This window comes from Acinonyx jubatus, chromosome A2 (assembly GCF_027475565.1).
Source record: "Acinonyx jubatus isolate Ajub_Pintada_27869175 chromosome A2, VMU_Ajub_asm_v1.0, whole genome shotgun sequence".
In the NCBI taxonomy this organism is placed as follows: Eukaryota; Metazoa; Chordata; class Mammalia; order Carnivora; family Felidae; genus Acinonyx; species Acinonyx jubatus.
The window spans coordinates 138,730,710-138,747,375 of NC_069383.1; the positions used below are offsets into that span (position 1 = coordinate 138,730,710).

Below are 16,666 nucleotides of genomic sequence, written 5' to 3' on the forward strand. Positions count from 1 at the left end.
TAACCTTGTTTATCCTCTGTATTTTAAAGTTATCAGTGATGGTTAAACTTAGGTCTGAGCTGAGTGGCACATGCTGAATACATTTTTGTGCCAGCTTCCATTTCTTTTTAAAACATGAAGACTATCTCAAAAGAAACCACAGGGTTCCAGTTGGCCTCATTGGAGCCCACACAGGGGCTCTTTGTGATTATGCTAATGAGCAATCACAGTGATACTTCTCTTAACACAGCCCAGGGTTTTATCCCACTGAAAATTATCTCACATTAATACTGTGTGTGCACAATGCAACATCGGAGACAGCCCAAAGTCACAGGGAATAAACTCACTATGTGAATGTGTTCTCTTCCCCAACACCATCACCCATTAGTTTTCTACACCAAGTTGTTCTAGCCAAGAGGAGAAATTGTGAGCTCAGTGATATATTGAATGCTTAACTCAACTTCATTAACTAGAGCTAAATGCTAACATGCACAGTACCAGCTTCTAGCACAAATCAGCAGCCATAATAAAGCATATAATTAGCCACATACCCAAATGTTCTCCACGAATAAGTCCCCAAGAGCCCCAGCTGCTCTTTGATTTTCCTGAGATGGGTCTGTGGTAGCAGCCTGGTTCCCACTAACCTCTTGTCCATGAGCCAAATGAGCATCTGAATTGACAAGATCTGGACAAACTCATCCAAAGTCAATAATGGAAGGGCAGGGAGCATTCTCTACTTTCCCAGCATAGGAAGGCCCACAGGGAGTTAACCTCGAAGTCAGGGTAGAGGTGGAAATAAAATGCAAAGTTCTGCTGGTCACCTGCCACTCAAGCTCTGGTCAGTGAACACCAAGAGCCTTTGGTAAAATCAGTATGAGCACTGATGTCTCCAGAAATGTCTGTCCTCATCATAATCCTTGCATGTGGGTGGCCGGCCACTTACAAAGGATTTGTAGATCTGCTATCCCCTCCAAGCCTCACTGAGAGGGAGTAAAGGGTTTGCCGTGAAGGGAAGCAGAATGTGCCATCTCAAAATGTGCCACTTTGGCACGTGGGGCTGAAAGCAATCCAGACTCAGCGGAGCCAGGCAAAGCTTTTTACATCCCTCTTACCTACCCAAGAAAATTTAGGTAAGGGGCGTATACTGAGAAGAGAGCTATTTCCAGAGAGAACTTTTCTCCCTGAGAGACTTACATGCATGGCAGGGTTACCTTGGTTTACCTCACATCACCTCCTCTCACCTTTCTGTGAATTGCCTTCTTCCCTTTAAAGCCCCAGACCCCTAACCCTTTCCATAGATCAGGATAGTATATAGCTCAGGATAGTATATAAGCCTCATTGTCTGACTGCCTTTAAGTCTTATATCTTTGGGGGGCTACCTTAGGTATGTATACAACTAAATTTTTTTCTCATGTTAATCTGTCTTTTCATTATGGGGAAAGGCGGGGGGCTCTCAGCCAAGAACCCAGAAGAGTAGAGGGGAAATTAATTTTTCTCCCCTAGAGCCTAAATATCCATAAGAAGCAAAGACTGAATTTGAACCTAAAACTCTAAATGTGATTCACTTCAGATCAAACCTTCATTGAGCATCTATTTTGTACCATCCACTAAGTTAACGTTCAGGGATCCCTTCCACAGCAAGTCCATCACCTTGCTTAGTGCATCTCTAGACTCATAGTCTCACGGTATGCCCCTCTATCTTTCTACCTATTTCTCTATTCTTGCTCCTCTGCCATTGCTCTAGACCAAACCACCATCAACACTGGTCTGACTTCGAGGACAATCTCCCAGCCCCTCCTCCTGGCTTCCATGCTCTAATTTATCCTCCACATGAATCACATTTCATTAAAAGGTGTCAGCCAGAGCCCATTATTTTCCACTTAAAATATTTTAATGGTTCCCACTGTACATAAAATAAAACCCAAATGCCTATCCCTGGCCTATAAGCTTCTCTAGGATCTTGCCTCTGCCCACCTCTCTGACACTTGCTCTCCTCTTTCCTTGCCAGGTTCCCCTTTTACTAGACAGCTTTTCCTTCTTATAATATCAATTTCACCAAGTTCTCTCCTGTCCCAGTGCCTTTTCATTTTCTATTTTCCTCTGTCTAGAATGTTCTTTCCCTGATTCCAGTATTAGGTGGCTTTCTCTCATGGTTTAAGTCTCAGCTTCAATACTACCTCCTCCAAGAGACCTTCTGTGCCCACAGCTGATGAGGCTCCTCTACAGTGCTGGCAGCATCAGCCTCTTATTTAATTCCTTCTTCTTATCACATCCAGAGAGTACTGTATGTGTTTACTCTGTCTCCATCACTAGAAAGCAAGGAAGCTTCATGAGGGCAAGGAATGAACTCTGTTATTAATTCTATATGCCCAGCACTTAGCAAAGAGGCACATAGTAAATTCTGAGTAAGAATATCCTGACTGAGGTACTTGGGTGGCTCAGTTGGTTAAGCGTCCAACTCTTGGTTTCAGCTCAGGTCATGACCTTGTAGTTTGTGAGTTTGAGCCCAGTATCAGGTTCTGCGCTGACAGTGTGGAGCCTGCTTGGGATTCTCTCTGTCCCTGTCTGTCTGCCCCTCCCCCTGCTCTCTCTCAAAAATACATAAACATTTAAAAATCACTATTCTTAAAATACACACATGCACACGTGTGCACGTACACACACACACACACACACACACACACACACACACACTGATTGGATAAATGAATAAAGAACTAACAGCAGTACCGCCTTCTCATTCACCCTCCCACAGCTGCCTTTGTACATTAAGTGGGACACAAACTTGGAGCACAGGACTTCTTAAAGGACAGAGCAACTGCACGACTGAACTAAAAAAAAAAAATGTCCTGAGAATAGTAAGTATTCCTATGTTTTCCCCAGGACTGAAAAGCTCTACCAATGCATCCAAACTGATATATTCCTAAGGTAGACAAGCTCCTGCATAATGGGACACATCCTATCACCATTCTTTCTTTGCTAAGAAAACATCAAGAATCCCTAATGCAATGGGCAAACTAAGGCTAGAGGCTGACAGGGGGAGCATGTGAGGGTGTAAAAAGATGTGATCTTTATGGCAAAGGTAGTTCTAAAGTCTATGTGTGAGCTTATCCAAAGGACAGGCCATGTGTGAATATCTGGATCTATTTTAAGGAGTATCCCCAGAGGTCCCATTCATGGACTCTTTGCTGAATGAAATCCTTTCTAGGCTAAAGGATTCTACAGAAAAGGCTTTTTTTTTTTAACTTTTTCTGGTCTGGCTGCAGTCTTTTCTTCAGCTGAATGCACAGGCCTGAACAGCTTATCATTCCAGACTTTGGGCCCAGGGAGCTGAAAACCCTCTACCCTATGACACAAAGTCAAATCCAGAGCTTTGCTTCCTGGTCTTTCACTGAAGCCACACTCATCAGTAGAATGCATTTTGTTCAATTGAGAGGCCAACCCAAGCACCATCCATCACCCTCTAATACCACTTAGGCCAGTTCTAAATCATTTTGAAAAAAAAAAACAACTTTGAAGTCCCAGATAGGACTCCCGGTCCTTTTTTTCTTATGGTCAACCCTTCCTAAACTTTGACAAGCTCCCAATGGGAAGAGGCTTCATTCAAGACTCATCAGAGTGGCTCTGGCTTAGTCACAGTGTGCAGCAAAGGTGTGAGAAAACACAATCAGAAAAAGGAGAATTTGAGCAAATTTTGGCAAAATTCTCCAATAGTGACAGCGGTGACTCTGACAGGTGTTTGAAATCCAACAGAATACTTTGAGTCTAAGAGTTCCAGAAGAATGTCCATATGATGTAGTTATTGAATCGTGTATACGTGTGTGATGTGCTGTGGTCTTTTGATAAGTCTTTATTTTAAGCCTGCTTCCCTTCACATTGCAAATAAATACATAAAACCAGCTTGTGAGCATCAGGAGGGCTCCATGGATAAAGAGGTATTGATTTCTTTGTATAGGGATGTTCCTTAGGACAAGGCCGAGAAACTAACCTCTGCTTACTTGGAGATTTGCATACAGCCTTCTGGACAGCCTAGATGGCAAGAAGGTAAGATTATTTATTCAAAACATTATTTAGCTACTGTGCAATAAGAAGTGTTTTAAAGCTCCCATGCTTCCCCTTGTAGTGAACTGATTTTCCATGGGAAGTTGGTCTCCTGTGTATGATAAGTAGGTCTGAGGAAACCACTGAATATATTCATTTAAAATAGTCTCTCTGCACTGATGGCTGAGAAATTTCCATGGGACTGTTGCACTTGAGTGCTCTGCATAATTGAACACTGTGTCTGCAAATAAGACTAATAACCATAGTTGTTCAAATGATTACCATATCATAGATCTTAATAGTATACTGGAAATGCTTCTGATGGTAATGCTTTCTTCATGATCAGCCAACCTCGCACTGACAGTATCCATACAGTTGGAATGGCCACTCACTTCTCTCTCGCCCATTGGCCTACTCACTCACCTCTGCTTTTGGCCAAATTTCTCCACCTATAAAATGTGGAAACTGGACTAGATGGTCCCTGAAGTTCTTGAAAGATCTAACATTCTTTCTGGGTTTGGAAGAATAAAAACGTTCTGTTTTAGATACATGATATATATTGAAAGGTAGAGACCTGCAGTGGTCACACAGCTGGTAGGAGATGGAGCTGGTATTCTGATTGCCTGCAAAGCCTTCAGTCCTAACCAGTGTGTTTCTTTGGGCAAGGTGGAGACCACAGCCATTCACTGTATGACCTGGCAGAACCATCCAGAAGGCTTAAAGAAAAATGAGCACTGCTTTCAGTTAGCTGGGCAAGTCATATCCTATTTTCAGTAGCATCGAATATGGAGCTCCAGAAACCAGAATCACAGGTTTGGCTCCTGTATTAGTTGATGTAATTCTCTGTACAGTTCAGCTGAACAGTCTTCTGACTACACATTTGCAAAATAAAGATGGGTTTGGTGGCATCCTAGGATTTGGGGAGATAGAACAATAACTTGGTACAACTCCCTAGTAAAACCAAACACATATTCATGTGTATACATGAATACAGCTGACAGCATCAACTCAGTACAAGACATTCAGGGAGAGACTTATTTTTTTAGTGAACTTAGATCACACCATCTTCATGAAATGTGATGCCCAGTAGACACAAGTGAAATATTTCAAATGCTTGCCATGGTCCTGAAACAAGTCTCCAGTCACCGAAGTTTTTACAGCACCTGACAAATCCACACCCTCTTCCTCACGGCCATAGACCCTGGAGGAGGCTGGACTGACTGTTCTGCAGGCAGAACATGCCAACTAGAAATAAAGCCATGAGACTGCTCCTGGGGCATGGGCTGCACTCTGGGTCCTCCAAACCATGACCTCTGTAGGTTTGCTGCTGCTGCCTCTTCTGCTTGGCAAGGGCAAAACTGAGTGAGGAAGACCTTGAGCTCTGGAGTCTGTATCCAAATCATGGTTTCTCCACTTCTTTTGTATGGGAGACACTTGTCTGAGCCTCACTTTTCTCCTTTGCAAAATGAGGTTAAATGTTAATATCAGCCTCAAAGGGCAGTTATGAAGATGAACTAAGATTAGAAATAGCATACAAGTGTAATTCCCTCCTTGGCAAATAATACGCACTGTATGAGTTTCCTACAGCTGCTGTAACAAATTACCATAAGCCTGGTGGATTAAAACAGCACAAATTTATTATTATACAGTTCTGTGGGTCAGAAGTCTGAAATGAATCAGTTTCAGTGGGCTAAAATCAAGTCTTAGCGGCCAGCATTCCTCCTGGAGGTTCTAGGGATGTTTCCTTGTCTTTCCCAAGCTTCTAGGGACCACCAGTATTCCTGGCCTCATGGCCCCTTCTTCCATCCTCAGAGCTCATCACCCCAACCTCTGCTTCTGTTCTCCCATCACCCTCTTCTGCCTTTGACTCTCCTGTTCCCTCTTATAATGCCCCCTTGTGATTACACCAGACCCACATGGATAATCCAGGCTAAACTCCCCACTTCAAGATCCTCAAAATCATCATGATCTGTCAAGTTTCTCTTACCATGTAAGGTAACATATTTACACGTTCTAGGGATTATGATATGGACATCTTTCAGGGGCCATTATTCAGTCTTCTGCATGCACAGAAGTATGATTTTTACTGTTAGGCTATTTCTGCCATGTTTTTTTTCTTTCCATTTAGGTAAAATGCACATATACTAATAAATCTTAAATGTTAAGTTTATGGGTGTTTACATATATGCACCCTTATAACCCCTCTCAAGATGAGAAGATTTACAACCCCTTTCCCACCTTCCAAAGGCTACCCTGTGCCCCCTCCCAGTCAGTACTCACCTCTACTCTGAAGTAACTGTTTACATTCATTGTGGTAGATTACTTTTGCCTATTATTAAAGTACATATGAATGAAATCATACTGTATGAACTTTTTTGTTCAATGTACCATCTGTGAGATTCCATCAGGTTGTGGAGTACAATGGTTTGCTCTTTTGCATACTCATGTAATTGACGTTATTTTTAACCTGTTCTGTATGTCTGTCCAGTCTTAGAGCATAAAAATGCATCTAGTTTGTCAAGCATCATGTTGAATATCACTTTTTTAAAACATCCCCTGATAGCAATAAGACCTTGGTCAGAAATAATATGTCACCACCTCCTGTCCCACTTGTATCTAATCTGCAAGACCCCATCCACACTTCAGCTCTTAGGAGTCGTGCATTGATCTCATGAACCACTTCACCTGCTCCTGTGGACAGGAATATTAGGCTTTATTTATCTTTGTAAATATCAACCCTAGCACCATGCTGAGCATGCAGCCACCAGGGCTTTATCTCCATGATAACCATTTTCCTCTTAGAAAAGATACATTGTTGTTGCTCATTAATGGAAACCCACATGTGCAAATCATACCCATTTCCTTTGTGTATCATAAGACTTGCTAATAGGAGGTGGCTTGAAAATTTTTCACATGTTCCCTTTCCAAAACTGATCAGAAACAAATGCTGGGAGGCAAGGCTTGTTTGAGGTAGGCAGGATTTCAAACTCTTGACTTCTATGTTTTGTTTTGAATTTTTTTTAATGTTTATTTTTGAGAGAGAGAGAGAGAGAGAGAGCAAGAGTGGGGGAGGAGCAGAGAGAGAGGGAGACACAGAATTGGAAGCAGGCTCCAGGCTCTGAACTGTCAGCACAGAGTCCGACATGGGGCTCGAACTCACAAACCGTGAGATCATGACCTGAGCCGAAGCCGGACGCTCAACCGACTGAGCCACCCAGGTGCCCCAGTTTTGTTTTGTTTTTAACCTCAAAGTAGAGTAAGAAAGTATAATTAAGAGTCTAAGCCCATGTTTGAGGTTTGACTGCTGATAGCTTTCAAACCCCATTCCTCCTCATTTATGACTTGCTCCATATCTGGGCAAGTCCATGAGGAACCTCAAGACCTGGCAGGGAAGTTCATTCCACTCAAACCCCAGTGTTTAGAGGAAACCCATATCTCAACCCTATCTTTTAAGCACCAATAAAATTCCCCAAACCACCTGATTTTCTCTCCTTTCTCTTGCTTCATTCTGAATAGAACCTGAATCCTTTGGCTGTTTATAAATGATTAATAAACTTTATTTCATATCTGCTGGTTCCTATATGTCATTTGTCCAAACATCCATAAATTTCTGCCCTGTGTCCAGCAGGGGATTCTTGGTGCCCAAGTAAGACAGATGACATAACAAGCTCCTTTCTCCAGAGTAACAATAAAAACCTCACCCAAGGTGGACATCAGTTATTTTTGCATGCTGCATATTCAGTACCGCTTTTCTGGAAATGTCATTTTTATTTTCCTTGGGAATCTTTTCTCTTCATTCTCCATCCGTGAGTTTGGGGTGGACCTGAGCCTCCTCCCATCTCTAGGGCTCCAGGGTAGCCTTGACCTTAGCCTGGCCTATCATTGTACTATGTCTCCATGTCAAACTGATTGGTTTGGAGATGGTCTCATGACCTGAACTGATCTAAGAATAATCAATCCTAGGATTTGGCTTGGATTTTGGAGAAGGAAGAGCTGTCTCTGCATTGGGTTGGCTTGCTGGAAGGCTAAGCCAAGGCTAGAGTCACAAGGGCCCAGAGTCCTGAGGGGTCTCTCCCTGGAGTGACAGCAAAGTAGGTGCAAACAAAACATAGAAATGGGAGTAGAGAGACTCTTAATCCTCCCAAAATTGCATAGTCCCTGTTTCTAGCCAAACTCAGATTCAGACCCATTCAAGATTTTATAGTTATGCGAACTAACAAATTCCCATTTCAGTTTAAGCCACTGTTAGTTGGATTTCTGTCCTTTGTGCCTGGGAACACTTCTGAAGGTACAATCATCCAGTTTTCTATGATCTGCACTTTTTGTTTCTCTGGACACATGGAGGCCAAACATGCAATGGAAACCATACAACCTTGGTCTCCCCATAAACGCTGAAACCTCTGTTTCTAAAGGTAAAAACAGCAGGTGTGTGAGAAATGGCATGACAAATCTTGACTTGAATTGCCACTCTACCAAGAGCAGAAAACCCCTAAATAAATAGTACTAGGTCAACAATTTGCTAGAAATATCAGCTGAATCAGAATGCTAAAATTCCAGCACATTGGAACATCACTTATCCTGTGCACCAGGAGTCTTATGTCAGCAGAATCTTGTGCTGTATTGAAGGAGGCAAAAGAAAACTACAGAATGAGCATGATTCTCCAGTTTATACTCAGTGAAATTTAATTCTTTAGTAATTTCCATTCCACTGCTGGAATCAGTAAAGTAAGCTAAGCTGGTGCAAAAGTTCCATTCCATACAACAGCTAAAATTAACTGAACATTGTGGTAGGCAGGATAATGTCCCCCAGAAATGCCCACAGGCTAATCCCCAAACCTATAATTATGTTATATTATATTACAGGGGAGGATAAAGTTTGAAAACGGACTTCAGGTTGCTAGTTAGTTGACCTTAAGATAGGGAGACTATACTTGGTTATCTAGATGGACCAAATGTGATCACCAAGATCCTGATAAGTGGAAAGGGAGGCAGGAGAGGAGGTCAGAGTATCACAGTGTGAGATGAAATCCACCCATTGTTGCTGGCTTGGAAGATGGCATAAGAGGGCCACAAGCCAAGGAATACAGGAGGCTTCTAGAAGTTGGAAATGGCAAGAAGATAGATTCTCCCATAGCGGTTCCATATTGGTTTTCTTAGGCTGCCATAATAAAATTCCACAGACTGGTGTCATAAAAAATAGTAATTTATTTGATCACGGTTCTGGAGACTGGAAATCCAAGATCAAGTTGTCAGCAAGTTTGGTTTCTCCTGTGGCCTGTCTCTTTGGCTTGCAGATGGTGCCTTCTTCCTGTGTCCTCACATGGCCTTCCTCTGTGTACATGCATCCCTGGCATCTCTCTGTATGTCCAAATTTCCTCTTTTTAGAAGTACACCAACCTCACTGGATTAGAACCTACTCTAGCAGCCTCATTTTAACATAATCACATCTTTGAAGACCATATCTCCAAATACAATTACATTCTGAGGTCCTAGAGGTTAGGTCTTCAACATATGAATTTTGGGGAACACAACTTAGTCATGATAGGTTTCAAAAGGGAGCACAGCCCTTCTGATACCTTGATTCTAGCCCATTGAGACCCATGTCAGACCTCTAGTCTAGAAAACTGTGAGATAATGAATGTGCTTTGTTTGAAACCTCTAAAATTGTGGTCATTTGTGAAGGCAGCCACAAAAAACCAGTACATGCATTTACTATGTGCCCAGCACTGAGCTAAGTGCTTTGCCTTTTTAAATTTAAGTTTCATCTTCTTGTCAGCCTTATGAGAAGATGGCATTGTGATCTCCATGAATGAGGAAACAGAGGCACAGAGATGCTAGGTATCTACTCACTGCCATATTGCTTAGAGTAGTGAGGCCCAAGCTTGAACTCAGATGCAACTGATTCCAAAACCTTACTGCTCCACCAACATTCCATCCACTGGAAAACACTAACGACTCTGAAACTTGCCTTTTTGAGCAGGGTAGATAAAGAGTAGTAACAGAGAGTTATAGGATGAGCAGGGACACCTGGTCCCAGCCTCCTTCTTTGAAAACAGAGAAAAAAGATAAAGGTTGGGGGCATCTGGGTGGCTCAGTCGGTTAAGGGTCCAACTCTTGACTTTGGCTCAGGTCATGATCTCACATTTTGTGAGTTCAAGCCTTGCATCAGGCTCTCTGCTGATAATGTGGAGCCTGCTTGGGATTCTCTCTCTCTCCTCTCTCCTCTCTCTCTCTCCCCCTGCCCCACCTGCACATGCACTCTATCTCTCTCTCTCAAAATAAATAAGCTAACTAAAAATAAAAGAAAGAAAATGAAGAAATGAAGAAAATGAAGTCCAGAGAGATGAAGTGGCCTCTCAAGACCCAGTGCAAGCTCCCTAGGGCCAAAGTGGAGTCAGGCCACCTGGCTATCAGCTCAGCACACCAGCCACTCTTTCTTCTCTAATGATATGAACTGTCACCTCATGTTTCCATGGCATCTCACTGAATTACATTATGGAGGAAGAAGGTGAGATCCACAGTCACAAAATGGCAAAGCCTGGTCTCGACCCTCCAGCCTCATCATACCTCTTATAGAAATATCTCATTATGGAACACAAATCGCATGTTTAAAACTATATTATATTCTTTGGTAAGCAACTTTAGAAACAGGAAGAGTTTTGGAATTTTTATCTGAATCTAAAACTTGAGTCCAGAGTCTAGACAAATAGACTATGAAGTACCTTCATTTCTATTATTTTATCTAGAAACGTCAATAGTAGCAGAGAGACTTCTGAGCAAAAGACCGTGAATCTGCCACATCAGGCTAAGACTTTCTAAGGTGCGTCACAAAAGTTCATGCATTTCGTGGCTTCTCTGAAACATCCCAGGAGATAGCTTTTATTTCCCTCCTAAAAACATCTTTCATTTTCATTTGTGGGAAGGGCTGGCCACTTGGCTGGTGAAGCTGAGAACAGGTAACTTGCTTGCACAACTGAGTGCTGAAAGACCATAAATACTCTTAGCTAGTAACAGAGTTTGATTAATAGGATTCCCAACAATTATTGTAATCCTATCATGGTCAAGAGAAGAATTGCTGTCACTTGCACAACCATGCCCAGAGGAAATAGCCAAAAGTTGGTGAGCCTCAGAGTCCCATGGAATTCATCACTGAGTTTCAGCACCACTGCCCCTCTTTATGACCTGCAGGAACCTCTGGAGGGGAATTTGCAGGGGATGATAGTGAGATGGCAGTGGATATTTCTGTGTCATATGTTAGTTGCTCAAATATTGAGAGTGAATATCCCTGAAAGGTCAGCTGTCTTACCCATACAGAGTAAATTGCTCATGAGACTTGTTTTTGCCAGAATTTAAGGGATGTTATTTTGTGACTTTAAACATCAGTGTAAGACATAGCAAAAACTGTCATGTTTGATTTACTTGATGTTAACATCCTGGAGCTTCCGTTGCCCACTTAAAGTGACTAAACTAGCAAATCAGAATATCCATAATGTTGCTTAAAATAAAATTTCATTACTACTAAATGAGACCACACTCTCTTTCAGCAAGTTGATGGAATTTTGCATTTGCTTAAAATCTTAACTGGGATTTTAGTTGTAATGGATTGAAGAATACAGAAGGCACCAAACTAAGGTGATTATTTGTAATAAAATAGTAGTCAAATACAGAGGGCAAACTAATTTTAAATGGAAAAAGATAATGGGCTTTGCTGTGTTTGGAGCATTGATGTGCTAATGTGTTTTTTTAAGGGCTTTTATTTTTTCCCCTTCCTCTCTGAAATATTCTTCATTGTGTTATAATATTTCCCTACTGGGGCAAAAGGGGAGGGGAAGGGAGATCAGGAAAGGGAGAGAGCCAAAGGTAATTAAACATTCCATTTAAAATGTTGCAGTAACAAGCATCTTACTATAAGGAGTTCTGTTATCACATTCACATCCCACAGGCTTAATTCTACTGTCAATACCCTTTTATCACTCACAGGAAGCTACAGAAGACAGCTTGCTCTAATTTATTGTGTGGTTTAACACTGTCGAGGGATTCTTTACCTGGTCCACATCTCTTTGGTTAAACAGATGCACACACACATGCGCACACACACACTCCTAAAAGTTTTCTACATCGGTCCCAAAGCACTCATTTTTGAAAGTTCCCTTTTGGTTTAGTTACACTTTTCATTAGACCAGAGACTATAAACGCACATATATGACATTGCCTGTCATAGTTGTGGTTGGTCAAATAATAGAATAATCAATCATCTCCATTCTTAGAAAATGACATGGTCAAAGGTATTATAGAGACAATTGGATTCATTCTCAGGAAGTGGCTGAACAATTGCAGTGATTGTCCATTGTTAACTGTTTCTGATGAGTACATAATGACCCTAAATGTTTCCTTAACAACAGGGAAATTAAAATCATTTCTCTTAGTTGAGTCTTCTCTACTAGACAGAATGGGACCTGCAGAAGACTAGCTTGAGGTTCTAATTGCTTTCTTAAGATTGATCAAGATACATTAGGTCCAAACTTGGAAAGTGCTCATTTCTTAATTAAAGAAATCCACTAATGTATACGTTATACATTTGCCACTGTGCTATGGGTGTTAACATTACAGTTGATTTTAAAGGTTAGGACACTTTTGTTTAGCTTCAAAGATGTAAAAATGGACAATTTATTATTCAAATTTTCATTCTGCCTCTATAGGTGGGATTGATGAGGGAAACAAAGGCATGAGGACATGGTCAAATTAAATTTCCTTATAACCTGCAGCCCATTGACAAATACTTGAGGCAAGTAGAGTAAAATGTTTCTCCAGGAACTCCCTACTGTCTTAATGTTGATTTGCTAGAAAAACCACCTTAGCTTGACTACAGCTAGGCCTCCAGTATCTGGCGAGTCTTCTTTAGCATATGACAGTCCCTTTTGGAAACTTCCCCTTGCCTTTACCTTTAATTCCCAAGTGTACAGTGGTCACTCCTCACAGTCCAGGGGAGGTTCTTTCTGCCCACAGTCCTGTCCTCTGGCTTTAATAAAATCACGTTTTTGCACCAAAGATGCCTCAAGAATTCTTTCTTGGCTCTGGCTCTGGACCCCACTGTAGCAGTGAGTCTCACACACACAGAGTCAGAACACCAAGGCTTTTCTTTCCTGGAAGCAGTTTTCTTTCTGTCATCATGGGCTCAGCCGGCTAAGATCCAAAAGGCTGAGCTCTGAGCGCAGCAGGAGCGCAGCTCCCACATATGATAACATACAGTCCAAATGGGCGGTCTAGGTTAGAGTCGTGAGGAACGTCGTGCAGGCACACATAGCCAGGTTGCCTTATCTTGAGGTTTTCACCACATTCCTTAGGGAGGGCCTCTACCCTAGAACCAACTTCCCCCTAACTTCCTGCAAACTTAGCAACTCCTAGAGAATGAAAGAGGTTCCCTCAGGTATCCTTCTCTGGGGAAGAAACTCAGGTTTTCCTCACAGGTCCACAGACAGAAAAGCCAAGGCGTTAGGTATCTCAATATTTTATATCACCTCTTTTTTTTTTTTCCTGTTTCTTGAAAAAGAAATCAAGACCGCTGCCTCTATTTTTAACAAATCCTAAAAATATTCCTTAAGGACTTAACTCCCAACTTTCCTCCTCAATTTTTCGGACTTTAGAAAGGAGGTTGGACTTTATTCATCTCCTGTCTTTCCTGATTTTATGTCTGTCAAGTAGCAGGTTCTGTCTATTCAGTGAATAAACAAATACATGCATGGATGTTATGTGATCTCCTAGATTCTTTACCCCAAATTAATTTCTTCTTTTGTTCCTCCCCTCTTCTGCTTTCCAGTATTTTCTTGAATCCATAACAATTTCTTGAAATTTAATTTTTAGGTATATGACACTTACGTAGATTGCTGCTTCATCCCTCCACTGTTTTCCATGGTCAGTCATTTAATGAAACACAACCTTGCCTCCTGTTGTTCTTGAATATTGATTAAGTTCTCTTTCACAGACACATCACATTCACAGCTGGCAAAGAATTTTCAAGAGGACTCATTCCCTCCTCCTTCCTGCAAGGTAGCACAGGAAATGGCCATTCCCATTTCACATCCCAGAAAACAGGTTCAGAAGAGAGGCAGGCCTTTGGGCTGTAAATACAGGATTCCTTCCCCTCACCCAACCCTGCCCTATAGATCCTGTTTTATTAAAAAGTTTTTACTCCATAGCTGAAGAGGTTGAGGTTAGATAGAAAGAAATTGACAGCAGGGGCCCCTGGGTGGCTCAGTCGGTTAAGCATCTGACTCTTGATTTCAGCTCAGGTCATGATCTCACAGTTCATGAGGTGGAGTCCCAAGTCAGGCTCTACACAAACATCATGGAGCCTTCTTGGGATATTCTCTCTCTCTCTCTCTCTCTCTCTCTCTCTCTCTCCCCCTCTCTCTCTGCCCCTCCCCCTCTCAAGGAAGGAAGGAGGAAAAAAAATGGGAGGGAAGGAAGGAGGGAAGGAAGGAAGGAAGAAATTGACAACAGATTTCAGTCATGCAGAGCTTGAGGGAGTAATACAGAATGTGTGGAAATTTTGATCCCCCTTTTGAACACTGTTCTGGACAGAAGATTCAGAATGGGAAGCTCAGGCCCCATGGAACATCCTTACCTTCTTCTCTAGGGGATGACAGCAGTGAAAAGCATTCTGCCTTTTGTCCCAGTTAACCTGGTCTGGAGAATATGTACAGAATGGCACTGGAGAATCTCAGAGTAAGGGCTGGTTGCTGTCCCTTCAGTAGTCACCCTTGCCTTTTCTGACCAGCCTCTTCACTGCCTCTCTGGGAACGGTACTTAGATTTCTTGTGTGGAATTTCTCCACTGTCCACTGGGCCAGGGAACCCATGAGTCAATACACCTATCTCCAGGGAACTTAGATCATGACAAGCATGGTGCAGATATACCCCAATGGCTTCCCTTCTGCTACTCAATCTCCTGCCTGTTCCAGTCTGTCCTTTATGAGGTCTGCCTGTCCTTTTTCGTCAATTCTGTGAGCCATGCTTCTCTACTTTCAGTCAATGCTAATCTTTTGCATAGTTCAGCCAGACTTGGGCGCCTTTGCTTACAGCCCAATTCAAACACCTAACTAATAGAGATACACGGGAAGAGATTTCCTGAGTTTGATGGGTCTGGTACCTGTCACCTGGAAGATGGACTTGTCTGAGTTCTGTATGCATTCTATGTCAGCTCTTGCTTCTACTATGACCTGGACTGCAGGTAAAAAGTCCTTGTCACTTCCTATTATGGTAGTCTGAAAACAAGGTACTGCTGTCAGAGACTGAACCAGAAAATGGACAAGGGCAAAAAGCCTTTCATATTGTCAGTTCAGTCTGAGAAGACAGTGCATCCTGATAGGCCAGTAAGAAACACATGGGCCTTGCATCTGGTTTGTGTGTGTGTTCCAGCAGAACTAAAAGATGATGGCAGGAGGTAATACCATTTCGTGTCAAGCATGCAGGCACTGAAGTATGAAAGGAATTCCTGAAGTCACGGGATGAAGGGAAAGGCATTTTCAATTCTGGAAAACAGGTGACAAGTAATGAGAGACATGGGGTAGACTCAGTCCTTGAGTGAAGGAGGTGTTTGCCATTTGAGATTCATGGGGCCCACTCTGCTCAACTCTCTCCCAAACTCTGTGAAACATCTTTCAAGGCTGAGAAAGGCCACAACTTAGGGAAAGAAAGGGGATCTTGAACTTGAGCCATATCCTAGACAGAATGGACACCAGAGTATTGGCTTTCCTGGCCCTCAGGGATTTAGGTAATGAGAGAGGAATCAGATCCTTAATTAGGTTGCTTTATCTTCTTTCAACTCACTCTCCCCTCCCAGAAAATCACACTGGATGAACAAGAATAGCAACAAATCCATTAGACACTTACTATATTCTAGAAACCATACTAAATGCTTTATATTCATGGTTTCATTTAATATTTTCACACCAACCCATGGAGTTAGTATGGGGTTTCAGCTGGGCCTCAGATTGGCACAGAAAGATGCCCTACTTCAACACACACAGAGTCAGGCCATGGCCCTTTCTTTTTTTAATGGGGGGGGGGGTGGTGCAGAGGGAGAGAGAAAGGCAGACAGAGACAGAGATAGAAAGAATCCCAAGCAGGCTCTACTCTAGCATGCAGCCAGACACCAGACTCCCACCTCACAACCCTGAAATCATGACCTGAGCTGAAATTAACAGTTGGACCCTTAACTCACTGAATGACCCAGGTGCCCCCAGGCCATAGTACATTCAACTTTTGTGCTTATGTCACCATTTCAAGAAGCATATAACCATCTCTGTGCTTCAGTTTGCAGGAATGTGTGTGAACATTGAACTCTGCTGGTTCTTGAACCAAACTCAGTCTCAGAGAAGTCTCTCCCTCATCCTGAATGGTATCTCTTCCTTCAGCTTTGTTGAAAGTGCCAAGAAGCTCGTTTACCCATCACAGTTGCATGCTATTATTCACATCTCCACATGATAGAGCTAGGAAGTAGCAGAGATAGGATGTAGAAGATCTTCCAAGATAGTTCCCGGAGCTCTCTGGAGAATGACCCCATCGGAGGGGTGCCCAAGTGTTCTGAGCTTGAAAGTGTGTCTGCACTTGCTGCTGTGACAGGGACTGGCCTCAATGGTCCTCTA

The 16,666-nt window shown here is 42.4% G+C and overlaps 1 long non-coding RNA gene across 2 annotated transcripts in view; it reads right to left on the reverse strand.

The window, feature by feature from the left end:
* LOC113593582 (uncharacterized) overlaps positions 1 to 16,666 on the reverse strand; it is a 328,454-nt gene that overhangs the window by 81,148 nt on the left and 230,640 nt on the right. For both annotated transcript variants that reach the window (XR_008297398.1, XR_008297397.1), the window contains one exon: positions 13,897 to 14,060. This is a non-coding gene — a long non-coding RNA (uncharacterized LOC113593582). The remainder of the gene's footprint in view (positions 1 to 13,896; positions 14,061 to 16,666) is intronic.